This window comes from Colobus angolensis, unplaced genomic scaffold, assembly GCF_000951035.1.
Source record: "Colobus angolensis palliatus isolate OR3802 unplaced genomic scaffold, Cang.pa_1.0 Scaffold33, whole genome shotgun sequence".
Taxonomy (NCBI): Eukaryota; Metazoa; Chordata; class Mammalia; order Primates; family Cercopithecidae; genus Colobus; species Colobus angolensis.
This window is the reverse complement of record NW_012116599.1, coordinates 12,352,426-12,369,778: the sequence shown is the minus strand read 5'-3', so window position 1 is coordinate 12,369,778 and position 17,353 is coordinate 12,352,426. Positions and strand designations below refer to the sequence as shown.

Sequence of the window (17,353 nt, the reverse complement as noted above, 5' to 3'; positions counted from 1 at the left end):
AAAAAAAAAAAAAAAAGGCAACCCCAGAACAGTAAAGAAAAACTACTCATAAAAAAACCCTGCAGCCCTGTTTGTATCCTAGAGTTTTCTTGTGGACTTGTGGCCTTTTCCCAAATTTTCCATTTTCTCAGTCCCTTTCATCTTTGTTATTGTTACTTTTTAGAGATAGGGCCTCGCTATGTTGCCCAGGCCGGAGTGCAGTGGCTATTCACAGGAGAAATCCCACTGCTGATTAGCATGGGAGTTTTGACCTGCTGCTTCTGACCTGGGCCAGTTCACCCCTCTTTAAGCAGCCTGGTGATCCCCCCTAACTCCACCTCCCCTCTTGGGAAGTCACCGTATTGATGCTGAGCTCAGTGTGGGCACCTGATGGGCACAGAACACAGAAAGCCCAGAACTCTTGGGCTCAGGCGATCCTCCCAAGGGGCTGGAACTCCAGGCATGTATCGCAACGCTCAGTCCCTTTCATCTTTATATTCTCCAGACTCTGTTAGGGGGAGACTCTGGTTCCACTGGTACTTGGTATGATTCCAAACCGGCCCCATCACCCTCTTGGGAGAGACTTGGCCCCATCTGTAACCCGAGAGTGCCACGAGCCTTGTGTGTCTTGCAGAGTGGTCAAGGGGCCCAAAGGAAATCATCCCCTTGCACAGCACACGGGCCCAGGTAAGCTATCAGTGAGGAGCCTATTTTTTTAAAGTAGCACCTGGCTGCGGTCATGAGGAAGCAGACAGTTCCCAGGGCTTCCACTCTAACAAGCTGCTCACACCCAGCTTGTCCCAGACAGCCTCATCTTTAGCCTTCTGGGGAAAACGCAAACCCACCACCTGCCGTGGTCACTGTTTGTGCTGCTGCTCCACAAAGCCTCCTGAGTGACTCTTAGGGCCCAGCCCTATCAGAGGACAAGGCCTGCCTCCCCAGGCCCCCTGGAAAAGGCTTCTCAACTCATCTAATAGTTGAGGCCACCACTGAGCAGTGGAGCGAGGCGCGACTGCCTGGGTCACTTGATCATCTGCTGCTGTGCATGCCCACTGCCTGGGAAAGTCCCCAGATCCGCCAGAGGGCCCGAGGTGACTCTGACCCCAACCCCACCCAGGGCCAGCTAGCAAAAGGACAGCAGCAAGGTACAATGGCTGGTCTCCAGCATCTTCCCGGTTTCAGGCCCGTGAGTCAGTCACTTACTCTCTTGGCTTCCACTGTGCCGAGCCCCTGGGCTTTCTTGGTTTTCCAACTTCCCTACCAGGAATTATCCTGCCATTCATGGAGAAGCAGCTGGCCGGCCTTTGTCCACCAGAGGCTCAGCTGTTGGAAAGTCCCAGGGATCCCTCAGACAGGGTGTTCCCAGGAGGGTAGCAGTGCCCCAGAACACGCCTTAGTGATGGGAGGGGGTTGCCTGCACCTCAGGGACACCAGGACACAAGAGCACCTGCTTCTCTTCACACAGAAAGGCTTGGAATAGAAATCACGCATTGCCTTTTTCAATAGCCAGGCTCTGGCCCCACAAAGTGAGGTCCCCAGACCAGAGCATCACGGTCACCCAGGGGTATTAGAAATACAGTCTCAAGTTCCACTGAGACCCCCAGACCTGCTGAACAGAGCCTGCATTTTCACAAGCCCCCCACATCACGTTCAACATGCCACACCCTGGGCACGTTCAAGGCAGAGAAGGGCGACATAGACTACACCCACCGGCAGGTGGTCTTCTCAGGGGCCCTCCTGGGGTTAACCTATGGGTGTCCCCAGCTGTGCCTATCTAGATGAGCCTCAGGGACTCCCTAAGGTCACAGGACTGTAGTCCCTCCTCCCTACATCCCTGCCTGCAAGGTTCTCTGAGTTTCTAGTTTTCTCTGGTTGTGTGGGTCCTCCCCAGCTGTCAAATCACCTGCTCCTCCTTCCTACCCATCCAGCTGCGGGCTGGGAAACAGTCACTCCCAATGCTCTAGCTGCATGCAGAGTGAGGGTGGGCAGGCTCTGAAAAAGGGCCAGGGGACTCAGAGATACAAAAGCTTTGACCTAAAGTTTTCATCATCCAATCAAACCACTCATAGCCACTTTTGTCCAATGAGCTCCCAGCTCACCTTGTGCCCCAAACACTCGGCTTATGCACTCACTGCAGTGAGTGTGATAATAGCTCACTGCAGCCTCCAACTCCCAGGTTCAAGCAATCCTCCCACCTCAGCCTCCTGCCTAGCTGGGACCGCAGGTACATACCTCCTATGCCCAGATAGTTTTTCACATTTTTTTGTAAAGACAGAGTTTCGTCACATTGCTCAGGCTGGTCTTGAACTCCTGGACTCAAGCAATCCTCTTGCCTCGGCCTCCCAAAGTGCTGGGACTACAGGAGTAAGCCACCTTGCCAGGTCTGCATAAAAGTTCTGATAGGAAGCCAGGCTCAGTGGTTCACGCCTGTAATCCCAGCACTTTGGGAGGCCAAGGCGGGTGGATCACCTGAGGTTAGGAGTTCAAGACCAGCCTGGCCAACCTGGTAAAACCCGTTTCTACTAAAAATACAAAAATTAGCTGGGCATGGTGGTGGGTGTCTGTAATCCCAGCTACTTGGGAGGCTAAGGAAGGAGAATCCCTTGAACCTGGGAGGCAGAGGTTTCAGTAAGCCGAGATCGTACCATTGCACTCCAGCCTGGGTGACAAGAGCAAAACTCCATCTCAAAAAAAAAAAAGTTCTGATAGGAGAGTCCTGAGGGGCCAGGAAACTGGGTCGGAAGGGCCCCTGGAAACCTAGTTCTTCTGGCATTCCCAGGAGCCCTGTGGATATCAGGGAACAGATGTTCCCAAACAACACGGGTTTTCCACACTAGACTCCATTCGGGCTGTGTCTGGTGCAGTTCCAGCAGTGCCAAGGTCAGGGAAGGAAACGGCCAGTGGGAGGCCCTAACGAGGGGGTGTGCAGCGGTCCAGGGGGCACAGGTCTCAGAGCAGGCCAGGGCAACAGCCCAACACAAGCAGACTACGGGGCACTCGGCCATCACCCCAAGTGGGAGACAAGGACGCCCTGGGCTGCCACCCATGCAGCTCTCAACATTTCCTCTCCACCCACTGCTGCCAGGAGGATTTTTCCTGCGTTCCCCACTCCAAGCCCACACCACCTTAAACCCAGCAGCCCTCAGTGGAAAGAACACTGGGCTGGAACATGAGTGCCCTAATTAAGGCCATGACTGCACACCGAGTGGTCACGAGGTCTTGTGTACAACCTGAGAAGGTGGTCACTTACCTTTTTCCAGGCCTCACTTACAGGTGTGTGCCCGTGTGGGTCAGTGGCTCTGCTGGAGGGAACCGCATGACCCCACTGAAGGCTCACATTACCTCCCACGGCCACGGGGAGCTGTGCAGCTCCTCTCAACAGTCATCAGGGCCTCAGTGCAGCTGCAGCCGGCAGAGCTCAGAAGCCTCCACAGAGGTCAAGGTGCCTACTCTGCCATGGCCCTGGGCCCAGCCCTGGGCTGGGCATGGGGACTGCAGGAAGAGGTTAGCCACTTTTGGCCATGAACATTCTGTCTCTGCTTTCCCAGGGAAACTCTGGAGCAGGAGGGAGCTTCGTAAGAATCAGCAATAACCAGCAGGGCACAGTGGCTCACGCCTGTAATCCCAGCACTTTGCGGGACTGAGGTGGGTGGGGATCACCTGAGGTCAGGAGTTCAAGACCAGCCTGGCCAACATAGTGAAACCCCATCTCTACTAAAAATACAAAAATTAGCCGGGCATGGTGGCATTATGCCTGTAATCTCAGCTACTAGGAAGCTGAGGCAGGAGAACAGCTTGAACCCAGGAGGCAGAGGTTGCAGTGAGCCAAGATCATGCCACTATACTCCAGCCTGGGCGACAGAGTGAAACACTGTCTCAAAAAAAAAAAAAAAAAAGAAGAGAAAAGAAGAGAGAGAATTCAGCAATAATCAGCAATAACAGACAATGGACAGACCTAAGTGTAATCAACTAGTAACTGCAGGGTTACAGGAGACAGGCTGTGGGGGCCATCCAGCTCAGTGAGAGCAAGGCCTGGGCGAGGGGAACCAGAAAGAGAGAAAACTGTAACAGCTGACTGGAGAGGGCCTTAAGGGTCCACATAAGGAGTCTAAACTTTTTTCCTTGGGCAATAGGGAGCTACTGAATGTTGTATATTTCCCCACCCCAACTCAAAATAACTTCTGAAGAGGGAAGCAAGGTAATGAGATCTGGGCTCTGGTGAGGTCCATCCAGCTAAAATATGTTGGACGGATGGGGGAGGCCAGGTCTGAGGCAGCTGCTACAGGTTCAGGGCAGGTGGTCCAACAGGGCCTGGAGGTCCGGCTGCCTGCAGAGACTGTGCCAGGCAAGGCCCTGCCTGGGTATGCAGGGGATGGTGTCAAAGAAGGCCAAGATTTGGAGGCTGGAAAGCTGGGAGGTAGGAATGACATTAGTGAGACAGGCATGTGACACTGGACAAGACTGCAGGTCACTTGGGTTCATTCAAATCCCAGCTCTACAGCTTACAAGGTGTGTGACTTTAGGTGAGTTCCCTGGCTTCTCTGTGCCTCAGTTTCCTCATCTGTGAAATGGGGTCTAATATCGTACCCACTTTGGAGTGTTGTGAAGCATGAGTTCCCATGTGGAAATCGCTAAATACAGCCCTGCACACAGTCAGCTCTGCCAGTGGGGCCCCTAGGTGGCATTAGGGACACCCAGTGCTCCATGAAGTCAGCCATCACAGGGTGGAGAGCACGAGGCATTTAGAGAGGAGGCAGAGACCCTGTCAGCACCAAAGGCAAACAGGACAGCATCAGAGGCCAGCACTTCTCCAAGGCTGCCAGAGAGTTCGCTGGGTCCCCATGGGCAAAGAGTGAGGGCTGTCAGCAGCCAGATGTTTTTGATCAGGGCTGTCCCAAGGCACAGTGGGTGCTCAGTGAGGGGTGCTGGGGAAACCTGGGGGTGGAGATGTCTAACCCTAGAGCTAGGATCAGCCACAGCCCTGTGGGGTGGGGGCCTCTGCTGTTTCACCACCCGGAAGGGGCAGAGTGGCCAGCCTTGGGCACGAGGTCATTTGTAAGTCCTGAACATCCTTCTACTTCCTGAAAACCTGATCCGTGGCATAGGGCTGAGGGCGTGTCTGCCTTGGATGTGGATGCCCGGCCCACTTCAGGGCTCTGTCTGGCCTGGAAGGAGGCTGCCGCTGTCACTGGCAACCCAGGTCTGAGCTCCAAAACCAAAGACTTTACCTTCATTCAGCAACGCAATTGGGGAGTAGGGCGTGCTAGACTAAGACTAAAAAAATAATAAAAGCAGGCCAGCATGGTGGCTCACACCTCTAATTCCAGCATTTTGGGAGGCTGAGGCAGGAGGATCACTTGAACCCAGGAGTTCAAGACCATCCTGGGCAACATAGTAAGACCTGTCTCTTAAAAAAAATATAATAATAATTAGGCCAGGCGCAGCGGCTCACGCCTGTAATCCCAGCACTTTGGGAGGCCAAGACAGGTGGGTCACGACGGCCTGGCCAAGATGGTGAAACCCCGTCTCTACTAAAAATACAAAAAATTAACCGGGCATGGTGGTGGGCGCCCGTAACCCCAGCTACCCGGGAGGCTGAGGCAGAGAATTGCTTGAACCCAGGAGGCGGAGGTTGCAGTGAGCCGAGATCGCGCCATTGCACTCCAGCCTGGGCAATAGAGTGAGACTCTGTCTCAAAAATAAAAAAAAGAAAAGAAAGAAAAGAAAACCAGCCCAGAAGACCCCATAACACATGCTCACACATGACTTGTACAAAGGCCTCCAAGCCAACAGAAGGGCCCTTAGCCACAGAAGCCCAGGAGCCACTAAAGGAATGAGGACCATCAAGGCATGGCAACTCCTGGCCAAAGGTAGCAGCTGCAGCCCCTTCTAAGAGGAGACGAAATCAGAGGCATGGCACCCCCAATGAGAAAAAGAATAAAAGAGTTTTGGGGAGGGGATCTGGGGGGACATGGGGTAGCAGCCAACAGTTTTCCAAGACAGTGAGCTGCCAGGAGGGTGAGGCGGAATGATCAGTCCTCCAAAGCCAGGGGGCGTGCCCACCATGCCAGGCTCTTTGGAAGGTGGAAGGGTGACAAGAGATGGAAGGGGGGGTTCACTGAAAGCTGGCCTAGGGAGTGGTCGACACAGACAGCCTACCCAGCACCAGATGCACAAATAGCACTCCTAGCTGTGGGTCCACTCCCACAGGCAAGAGAAAAAATCACAGGGAATCTCAGTGAAAATGACAGACGTTCTGCAGGAAAGACCTCTGCATTTGGTCTTCGGGAGCCCCCAGGAATGGGCTGCTCCCTGCCCAGCCTCCAGAAACCAAGCCCGACATCAAAAGACCCTCCCATGTATACAGAAACACAGATGAGCTGGGGTGGTAGCACGCCCTATAATCCCAGCTACTCAGGAGGCTGGGGGGGTGGGTCACTTGAACCCAGGAGGCGGAGGTTGCGATGAGCCAGGATCTTGCCATTGTACTACAGCCTGGGTGACAGAGCAAGACTGCTTCAAACAACAACAACAACAACAAAAACACAGATGGACATTGGGAGGCCAAGGTGGGCAGACTGCTTGAGCCCAGGAGTTTGAGACCCGCCTCGGCAACATGGTGAAACTCCATCTCTACTAAAAAAAGAAAAAATTAGCCAGGTGTTGGGGTGGGGGAGACTCAGGCAGAAGGATGGCTTGAGCCCAGGAGGTGGAGGCTGCGGTAAGCCATGATAGCACCACTTCACTCCAGCCTGGGTGATAGAGCGAGACCCAGTCTCAAAAAACAAAACAAACAAACAAAAACAAAACACACAGATGGACAGAAAAGAGCCATGGAACACTATTCAGTAAAAACCCACCTCTCCTTCCTCACTAACAGAGCCCTGTTTTGGCTCCACCCCTCAGGGAACAGAAACCACCCTGGATGGGCCCGTGACCTAGTGCTGGTGATGGGGTGCCAGAGGCCGGCTTGGGGCACACACAGAGGAAGATTTCCTCATTGTTTATTTTTTTCTTTCTATCTTTTTTTTTTTTTTACTTTTAGCTGCCTACGCTCTAATTTCCTCATTGTTTAGAAGAATCCTAGGTCTTTCCTGCCTCTGGATTTTGTTGCAGATGATGTGACTTGGGGAACCTCGCACCTTGCTACTTTGATGCCAGCACAGAGCGTGGCAGAGGACAGAGGACGGAACCCAAGTCCTGGATGACAGCAGCAACCAACCATTGCCCCAAGGCCACCCCTGTCCTCTGGATGCCCTCATCCATGAGATGATCCATTTCTTTATTCATTAGTGAGTTTGGGGCAGAGTTTTCCATCACTTGAGCCAAAGGCCTCCCAAGTAATACGGGCAGAACAGCGTAGACCGTCTCTTACAATCTTGTGTAAGAACATGCATCCAACCAGCTGGAGGGGACCCTCGGGACCAGAACAGCATCATCTTCCACTCTCTGCTTCCTAAAGATCTTTACTGTTTTAAAGGAAATTTTAAATGGGGATTATTACAATTTGATAACGAAAAATAACTTTTCCTTAAGTCATAAGATTCTTATCTCCCATTTCCCTCCAAACCAGTAGATCTCAAATTTTCCTGGGGTGAGGAGCCGTACACTCCCTTGAGAAGCAAGGTCTCCCAGCAGGTGTGAGAGGGCAATTCCGGCCGGGCGCGGTGGCTCAAGCCTGTAATCCCAGCACTTTGGGAGGCTGAGACGGGCGGATCACGAGGTCAGGAGATCGAGACCATCCTGGCTAACACGGTGAAACCCCGTCTCTACTAAAAATACAAAAAACTAGCCGGGCGAGGTGGCGGGCGCCTGTAGTCCCAGCTACTCCGGAGGCTGAGGCAGGAGAATGGCATAAACCCGGGAGGCGGAGCTTGCAGTGAGCTGAGATCCAGCCACTGCACTCCAGCCTGGGCCACAGAGCGAGACTCCGTCTCAAAAAAAAAAAAAAAAAAAAGAGAGTGCAATTCCACACACGATTGGTGAGAGTTCCAAGACCAGAGGTCAAGAGCTCCTGCTCCAAACACTGGGCTCAAGTAAGCAGACACCCAAGGCTAATTAACTTTTGTTTTTCATGTGTCTTTTTTTTTTTTTTTGAGACAGAGTCTCACTCTGTTGCCCAGGCTGAAGTGCAGTGCTACAATCTTGGCTCACTGCAACCTCTGCTTCCAAGGGTTCAAGTGATTCTCCTGCCTCAGCCTCCCGAGTAGCTGGGATTACAGGTGCCCACCACCACACTCTGCTAATTTTGTATTTTTAGTAGAGATGGGGTATCACCCCACATTGATCAGGCTGGTCTCAAGCTCCTGACCTTCTGATCCACCCACCTCGGCCTCCCAAAGTGCTGGGATTACAGGCATGAGCCACCACTCCCGGCCTCATTTGTCTTTTTCATTGGGAGTTTTTAAGCTCAAACATACCAGGGACCACCTCTCAGGGGAAGCCATAGGAAGGCAAGCCTTCCTAGGGTGGGGAGTATTACCCCAGGACTTCAGCTGTGAGAGCCAGCTACCAGGCCTCCTCAGCCCGCAGAAGAAGCAGATGCAGGTCCTGCTCCTTCTCCAGTGCTAATCTTCCAAAAGCAGCTCTGGGGTCCTGGAACTCAGGCCTCACTACGCTGCCTACCCAACTGGAAGGACACTAGGCTTCCACCGTGTCCCCTCTGGACCTGAGGCCACTGATGGTAGGAAAGGCCAAGAAGTGAGAAAGGGGACAAATGAGACCAGGCTCTGGATTCAAGATTCTAAAGCGACTGCCTAGCATGGGGGCTGGCTAACATCGGCATGCAGGCCAAATCATGCTCACCAAGTGTTACAGGAACACAGCCACGCCAACCATTTGCATATTGCCTGTGGCTGCTTTCATATCACAATGGCAGGCTGCAGAGGGACAACAGAAACCTTAGGGCCCAAAGCCAAACAGATGGATTATCTGGCCCTTTACAGAGCAAGTTTGCCCACCCATGGCCTAGAAAGAAACTTGAAAGTCAGACAGCCCATCTCCTACCCTCCATAAGCTTTCGGCCCTTCCTAACTGCAAGCCTCTCACACCACGGTGTCAGAGCACCTCCCTTCCAGTGAAACTCCAGAGAAAGCAGCTCACCACCTTGCAAGACCTTTTGTTCCATTTCTCAGTAACTCCGATCGTGGCCAGGTGCAGTGGCACATGCCTGTAACCAACACTTTGGGAGGCAGAGGCGGGCGGATCACTTGAGCCCAGGACCAGCCTGGGCAACATGGCAAAACTCCGTCTCTACAAAAAATACAAAAATTAGCCAGGCGTGGTGGTCGTGCCTGTAGTCCCAGTTACTCAGGAGGCTAAGGTGGGAGGATCACTTGAGCCCAGGAGGCAGAGGTTGCTGTGGGCCAAGATCGTGCCACTGCACTCCAACCTGGGAGACAGAGAGAGAACCTGTTTCAAAAAATAATAATAGTACTAACTCCCACCATGAGAAGGCTCTTGCTTCCCGACGGCTGCAGCTTCCTTTCCTTGAGCCCTCACTGCCTTCCTTCTGCCATCCAAGGTCAAGCACTCACCACCCAGATCAAGTTCTCAGCCCCCATTCTCTGTCTCCAGGAGGTTCATCCCGAGGGCCTTTGCTGCCACCTCCACCCAGGGCCTGAATCCCTTCACAGTCCTCGGTGGCTGCTCCCCCATGGCTGTGCCCAAAACGACCAGGAGCCCCTGCTTTGAACTCAGCAGCCTGAGGTCAGAGTGTCCCCAACCCCCACATCCTCTCAGGGTCTGCTCAGCTACTGGAGTGTCCTGTATGTAGGTGGTGGGTGGCTTCTCGGGGAGTGACATCCCTCCTGGCCAAACAGCATCATGTTACATCCAGCTTGCTGTCAGCATTTGTCGAGCTTCTCAAGGGCGAAGGCCCTTCCAGATTATACAAGTATGTATAATCTGGCACCTGGCAGGTGCTTAAATGAATGAAAAAATGAATGCGTGAATGAATAGCTCACAGCAGGCTGGAAAGGGGCATGGTGATCATCGTCATCATCATCATGATATGGTACCACAGGAGCGCACACTAGCAGACGTATGGCCAGTGCTGGCCAGAGGAGCCCAGAGCTGGGAACACTGGAGGAGACCTAAGTGGACTCTTAGGTCATTCGGCCCCTCTTCAGAGACCCACTAGCTCAGCCACAATATGAACCCATGCATAACGTAGCCCCATGCCAATCAAAGTCCCTGTAGGTCAGTGGAAGAAGTATTCCTGTTTACCAGTTGGACTGGAGGTACCACAGAACCTCTGCAGCCTTGGAACATGGAAGGCCATGTCTTGGCAGGTCATGGACCACAGGTCAGGTTTCATCTTGCTGGGAATGGAGAATCATGGTCCATGCTCCAATAACTCAAGGTGTGTCCCCTGCCAAGAAGCGTCTAGGATTTAGGATCAATGACGCCCTTTGGCCCCCAACAGTCAGGGAACGCAGAAGCAGGAGGAGGCTATAGAGGTGTGTTCTGGGAGGACTGTAAAATGTGGAGGAGGCCAAGGGCAGTGAGTCACGACAGGTGAGTCCACAGCAGCCTCACCCGAAGAGTGGCTGTGGGAGTGAGCTAGTATGTGAGCGTGCAGGTAGGCATGTGTGAGTGTGTGAGGCTGCACAGTATATACAGAGGTTTGTGAAGCCTAAAGGTAAAGACAAACGTGTGCCGAGCCCAGATGTCAGTGCCCTGAGGGTGTGCTGGGCTCCTAACGAAGACGAACATCAGCTGTGGACGGCCTGGCACCCTCCAGCTCCCAAGACCTGATTTGTGGACTCTTAGGCCGTTTGGCACATCTTTGGAGACCCACTAGCTCAGCCACACCATGAACCCATGCAGAACATAGCCCAGTGCCAATCAAACACCCTGCAGGTCAATAGGAGAAGTATTCCTCTATACTAGCTGGTCCAGGGTGTACCACGGAGCTGAGGGTATAAAGTTAGTTTGGTTGGTATGCAACATTTAAGGAAGAGAGAGTGTGTGTGTGTATGTCCGGCCAGGTGAAGTAGCCCATGCCTATGATCCCAGCACTTTGAGACAGGAGAATCACCTGAGCCTAGGAGTTCGAGACCAGCCTAGGCAACATGGCAAGACCCTGTCTTGAGAAAAGAAAAAAAAAAAAAAGTTAGAGTCTCCTGGACCTTACAGCTTTGAAATCAGGCACTTTTTAATAATCTTGCAAGGAAGAAGGGGGAAAGGACTTTTCTCTTTTTGTATAATGTAAGACTCTAATAAACTGTTTTCATCACTCAACTTCAAATTCCCATTATTCAAATTCTCATAAAATTCAATGGCTCTGTAACAAGGATGGTGGAAGAGACATCCCAGGGAGAGGGAGGTGGGGAGCGAGGAATGAGGAGGAAGACGGAACTCCCTACAAAGAGAAACCCACCAGCAACTGTGGAAGCCCCTTCCAGCTCCTCCCACATGGGTTAATCATGCGTACCAGCAAGTAAAAGCAGCCAGCACTTAAACCAGTCTAAGACACAGTTCCAAGTCATGGGGTCTTTCTGCCAAAGACTAAGAGCAAAAACAGAAGGCTGACCTAAAGCTATCCTCCAGAATTCAGACAAACCCTAGGTCCTCTTACCCTATCCCCCAATTCCAAATTGTCAAATGTACAAACTCCAGTGCAGGTGAGAAAATTTCACATCTAAGGTGATCACTGTTGACTGAAGCTACAGCCAGGACAAGTCAGTACCTCTTGCCTTTCTCCAAGGAAAAAGAAAGCACTTAACTTCTTCCTTTTATTTCCATCCATCTTTCCCATTTTTAGAGTCAATTCACTCAAAAGATTAGAATGCCAGTATGCAGGCAGCCTCACCTCCACCTCCCCAGTAAGCCTCCCTAAGAGGCTCACTTTACCTCTTTGGAAAATTCCCAGCCTTCCAAATGTACACCCACTTCTCCCTCCTTTAGAGACAAGACTAAGGAGGAAAAAAAGAAACTGGGAGACAAGAGGGGACAAGAAATGAAGGATTCCACGACAGCCTCACCTTTTTAGGTTTCACTGGTGTCTTGGTAATGCAGAACTCTGGCACCGGCAGGACATCCATGACATCACCGTTTCAGATTCTTAAGAAAAAGACAGCTTTCCCATAGCCAAATGTTCCTCTTCCCACCCTCTCTTTGGGGAATTGAAACACAAGCTTTTAGTGTGCTGCAAAACCCTCGCAGCTGCATTTTAAGGTGCTGCTTTGGGGTCCTGCCTTTAAGTGGCTGCCTTTCCCTTTGAAAGAGGCCTCCAGATAAGTCCAGCGTAATTAAAATTTCCTGTCTAACCCTGACTGCTCCACCAGCTCACGTTACACTGTAGAGTCAGTTTCTTCTGGGCCTTCTCATTCTTTTCAAATCAGGCCACTATTCTCTTGGCTCAGGCTATCCAGTAACAGGCTTGGAAATGGAGAGGGAACTTTCTCCAGCCGGGCTGATGATGCCTCTGGCTTCCCACACTCATTAGAAAATCCTCTTTCTTCTACAACACCCCATTTAGAAGCCAGCTTCATTTGTTAGGTCCTAAGGACCCAAAGACAAAGGACACCACTCCAAGAACCCAACCAACTCAGAGGCTGGGAAGAATCCAGTTTTTTTAAGCCTTGAACATGTAAGAAATCCCTAAGCCAAATACTTTTAAATAGGAAAGTCAAATTTAAACGATCAAAGCATGTCTCCCAGTATCTGTATGAATCTTTCTAGCCCCAAACAAAAAGACTGTACTGGTCTAATCAGGTTACACACCATAAGAGGCCCAATGAACTAAGGCGACATCAGAACGTGAATCTAGAAACTGCCTAAAAGTGAAATTCTTAAGCCAGGCGCAGTGGCTCACGCCTGTAATTCCAACACTTTGGGAGGCTGAGGCCAGTGGATTATTTGAGGTCAGGAGTTCAAGACCAGCCTGGCCAACATGGTGAAACCCGGTCTCTACTAAAAATACAAAAATTACCCGGGCATGGTGGCGTGCGCCTGTAATCCCAGCTACTTAGGAGGCCGAGGCAGGAGAATTGCTTGAACCCGGGAGGTGGAGGTTGCAGTGAGCCGAGGTCGTGCCACTGTACTCCAGCTTGGGAGACAAGGGAGACTCCATCTCAAAAAAAAAAAGTGAAATTCTTGCTGAAAATAGGTGTGTTTCTGGCATGAAGAGAGGTGTTGTGTGGGTTCTGTTGGTTTTGTTTTTTGTTTTGTTGTGTTTTTTTGAGACAAAGTTTCATGCTTGTTGCCCCAGCTAGAGTGCAATGGCATGATCTCAGCTCACTGCAACCTCCACCTCCTGGGTTCAAGCGATTCTCTTGCCTCATTTTCCCATGTAGCTGGGATTACAGACGCCTGCCACCATGCCCGGCTAATTTTGTACTTTTAGTAGAGACAAGGTTTCACTATGTTGACCAGGCTGGTCTCGAACTCCTGACCTCAGGTGATCCACCCACCTCGGCCTCCCAAAGTGCTGGGATTACAGGCGTGAGGCCCGTGCCTGGCCAGTTTTGTTTTTATCGTTAGGTAGTGAATCCACTTGAATCAAAGTCGTGCCTTGGGAAGACATCCTTTTTCTGACAGGGGTGGGAGTCATACTGGCTTTGGATAAATCTGAGATTCCGACATCCCTAAATCCAGAAGCTTCCTTGGATGAGGCTCCAGAGATGGTGCTCAAGCTCTGGGCAGCATTTCTCACTCCCTACTCTCAGCTGAATAGTGCCCTCAACCCCACCCCATCCCCCGCCAAAATTCATGTCTACCCAGAACATCAGAATGTGACCTTATCAGGAAATAGGGTCTTTACAGATTTAAAAGTTAAATTAAGATGAGGTCATACTGGATTAGGGTGGGTCCTAAATCCAGTGACTGGTATCCTTATAAGAGGCGGGCGCCGTGTCTCACGCCTGTAATCCCAGCACTTTGGGAGGCCGAGGTGGGCAGATCATGAGGTCAGGAGATCGAGACCGTTCTGGCTAACATGGTGAAACTCTGTCTCTACTAAAAATACAAAAAATTAGCCGGGCGTGGTGGCGGGCACCTGTAGTCCCAGCTGCTTGGGAGGTTGAGGCAGGAGAATGGCGTGAACCTGGGAGGTGGAGCTTGCAGTGAGCCAAGATAGAGCCACTGAGCTCCAGCCTGGGCGACAGAGTGAGACTCCGTCTCAAAAAAAACAAAACAAAAAAAAACCATGTGAAGACACAGAAGCACACACAGGGAGAGCACCAGGAGCACAGGGTAGCAGAGATTAGGGTGATGCGTCCATACCACAAGGAATACCAAGGATTCTGGCAACCACCAGAAGCCAGGAGACAGGCACAGAAGGGGTCTTGGCTGGAGCCTCAAGGGCAGCACAGCCCCGCTGACAGCTTGGTTTCAGACTTGTCAGACTTCTGGTTTCCAGAACTATGAGAGGATACACTTCTGTTGTTTTATGCTACCCAGTTTGTGGCATTTCATTCAGGCAGCTCTAAGAAACAAACAACCTCATCCAGCAGCAGAGGCGCTAACAAGTTCCTTCCACAGAACCCAGAAGGGCAAAGCACAGAGTCCCATGGGGACCCGGAACTCACCAAGAGGCCAGGTCACCACTCCACAGCTCAAACTGTGGGCTAAATCAGGTTCAAAGGATAAAGTGGACTCAGCAAAGTGAATTATTAAACAAAAAAGGACAACACAAAATGTGCACTTTTTTTATTTTTTTGAGACGGAGTCTCACTCTGTTGCCTAAGTTAGAGTGCAGTGCCGTGATCTCAGCTCACTGCAACCTCCACCTCCCGGGTTTAAGCGATTCTTCTGCCTCAGCCTCCTGAGCAGCTGGGATTACAGGCACACGGCACCATGCCCAGTTAATTTTTGTATTTTTAGTAGAGATGGGGTTTCACCATGTTGATCAGGCTGGTCTCAAACTCCTGACCTCATGATCTGCCCGCCTCAGCCTCCCAAAGTGCTGGGATTACAGGTGTGAGCCACCGCGCCCAGCCAAATGTGCACATTTACCCAATTTACAGATATGTGATAATCTAAAAATTAGTGGCTAAAATCTACTGGGTCTTCACCATAGGCTAAAACATGGAGCTAAATGTATCACGTACATGAATTAATTTAATCCTCACAATAACCCCACATGGCAGGTCCTGTGCTTTCCCATTTGACAGAAGGGAAAACTGATGGCACAGAGCTTTTAAATAAGAGGCCCAAGGAACCTTCCAGGTAGCAAGTGGTGGGGCTGGGGTTTGAACCCAGGAAGGCTGCCTCCAAGTGCTCGCTTTTCATAGCCTCACAAGACTGCTGCTGCAATGAGTAAAATGTGGAAGGTAATCCAATAGAAAACAAATTGGTGTGTTACATTTTCTTTAGTGTTTTTAACATTCTTACGTTATTAATTTAAGCTGTTGTGGCCACACCACCACCACCAAGGATGAGCCATCTGAGAATGGGGACAACGCAGAGAGAAAGGTGGTTTAACAGAAAGAGAAACTAAGCACTGATGGCAGCACCTAAGCTCCTAGATCCAGCCATACCTGAAGCTAGTGATGGCTTTTTGGTTTCCTCAGCCAAATTATTCCCCTTTTGTTTATGCCAGTTTTGGTTGCAAGTGACAGAAAACTCAACCTAGAAAGAAATACCAAGTACTGGTTGAACTGTTAGCTCTGCTGGGATCCCAGGCCACACACTGCCTTCCCCTTAGCTTTTTTTTTCCCCCTTGAGACAGAATCTCCCTCTGTCACCCTGGTTGGAGTACAATAGTGTGATCTCCACTCACTGCAACCTCCGCCCCCCTGGTTCAAGCAATTCTTCTGCCTCAGTCTCCAAGTAGCTGGGACTACAGGCACACGCCACCACTCCTGGCTAATTCTTGTATTTTTAGTAGAGATGGGGTTTCACCATGTTGGCCAGGCTGGTCTCAAACTCCTGACCCCAGGTGATCTGCCGGCCTTGGCCTCCCAAAGTTCTGGGGTTACAGCCATAAGCCACTGCACCCGGCTCCCCTTTGCTTGATCCTGGTCCAGTACCTTTTTGCTCACAGATGCCACCTTGCTTCATCTCCCAAGACCCTCCGAGCGTATGAGCTCTTTTTATCACTCTTAGGTAGCCAACTACAAGTTGATCTTTCCAAAGATTGTTTTGCAGGAAAAACAAAAGGAGCCTGAGTGACCACAAGACAACTTGAAGATAAAGGTCCCTCCCCAAGATCCCCTGAATCTAGCTGGACTGGGAGGAACTGGTAAGGCCTGGGAGCAGCCCGGCCAGGGCAGTCTTCCCATGAAAGGCATTACCCCAGAGAAATCAAAGGGGCTCCAACAAGGCTTGCCTCACCCATTACTTTTCCATTTTCGCCCCGGCCGCATTCTTTAGCCCCACTCGGCCTTCCTGAATTGTCCAAACTAGACCCAGAAAACGCCACAGATCAGTGCCTGGAAGCCAGACAAAGAAACCAGGGTGTCAGGGAGGCAGAGGAGGCGGAGGCTCCCAGGTGCCGGCTCTGCAGACCTCTGTGCAGGGGCAGCGGAGGCTCAGGCGACGCAGCGCCAGCCACAGCGCCTTTAAATAGAACCTCCACGCGGAGGGCAAACACATTCCATGCGCTTTTAAAAACGCCCAAGCATGACCTGGCCGGCGGCCTCAGCTCCCCCAGGCATTTTTCCGGTCTCAGCTCAATTCTGGAAATATTAATAGCTCGGTTAAGAGCTTACCGGGTGCAAAATACTTTTCGGCCTTAAAAGGCAGGGATCGTTACTGCTCCCACTCTCCAGATGAGGAAACTGAGATCCAAGGAGGTTCCAGGCGACGAGGTGGATTAGTGGGTCTCTATCGCCTGCCTCTGGCTCAGTGTCTCCCCAGGTGGACGGCTCCCCGCGCACTGGGGCTCACAGAGCAGGATCGAACGAGCCCCCTCCGGACCGGTGCCAGCGGCTAAGTTCGGTTCCCATGATCCCCCCAGGAGGCTCCCGGGCCGCACTTGCTCCAAGAAAGTCCTGACTCTCTTACAACGAGTTTACCAAACTCCCCGTTCTCAGGCTCCGCTCGTTCATCAAACCCCGCGCTGCAGCCAAGGATTAACTTTCCCCTTTTGTTTTAAAAGATAAAAGGCCAACATGGGTAATTTTTCCCTTGGGGGATACGGCGAAAGCTGGCAGGTGAGACGCAGCGACGGCTCCCTTTCCTAGAAGTTGCTTTCGGAGCAAATCTCCTGGCCGGCGGGCGGAGGGGGCGGGACTAGCGGTCGGGGTTGGGGGACCTGGAACTCCGGCCCGGCGGTCGCCGAGAACTTTTGGGCTCCGTCCCGGAGAGCTCCTGCTCCCGGTGTCCCCCCTCTTCGGCTCCGTCCCCCCACCTGCCGAGATAGACCCGAGCGCGCAAGATCTGGCTACACTGGGACAAATGCTACCTGCATCCCGAGACCCCTCCC

The 17,353-nt window shown here is 51.7% G+C and overlaps 1 protein-coding gene across 2 annotated transcripts in view; it reads right to left on the bottom strand.

Moving 5' to 3' along the window:
* Window positions 1-17,353, bottom strand: part of EFHD1 (EF-hand domain family, member D1) — a 91,510-nt gene that overhangs the window by 44,006 nt on the left and 30,151 nt on the right. The window contains exon 1 of one of the 2 annotated variants that reach the window (XM_011952018.1): window positions 11,967-12,280. The exons of the other annotated variant lie outside the window; for it this stretch is intronic. The gene's annotated coding sequence lies outside the window, so the exon portion shown is untranslated. Of the gene's footprint in view, window positions 1-11,966; window positions 12,281-17,353 lie in introns of those variants that run through there. 2 annotated transcript variants of the gene reach the window in all.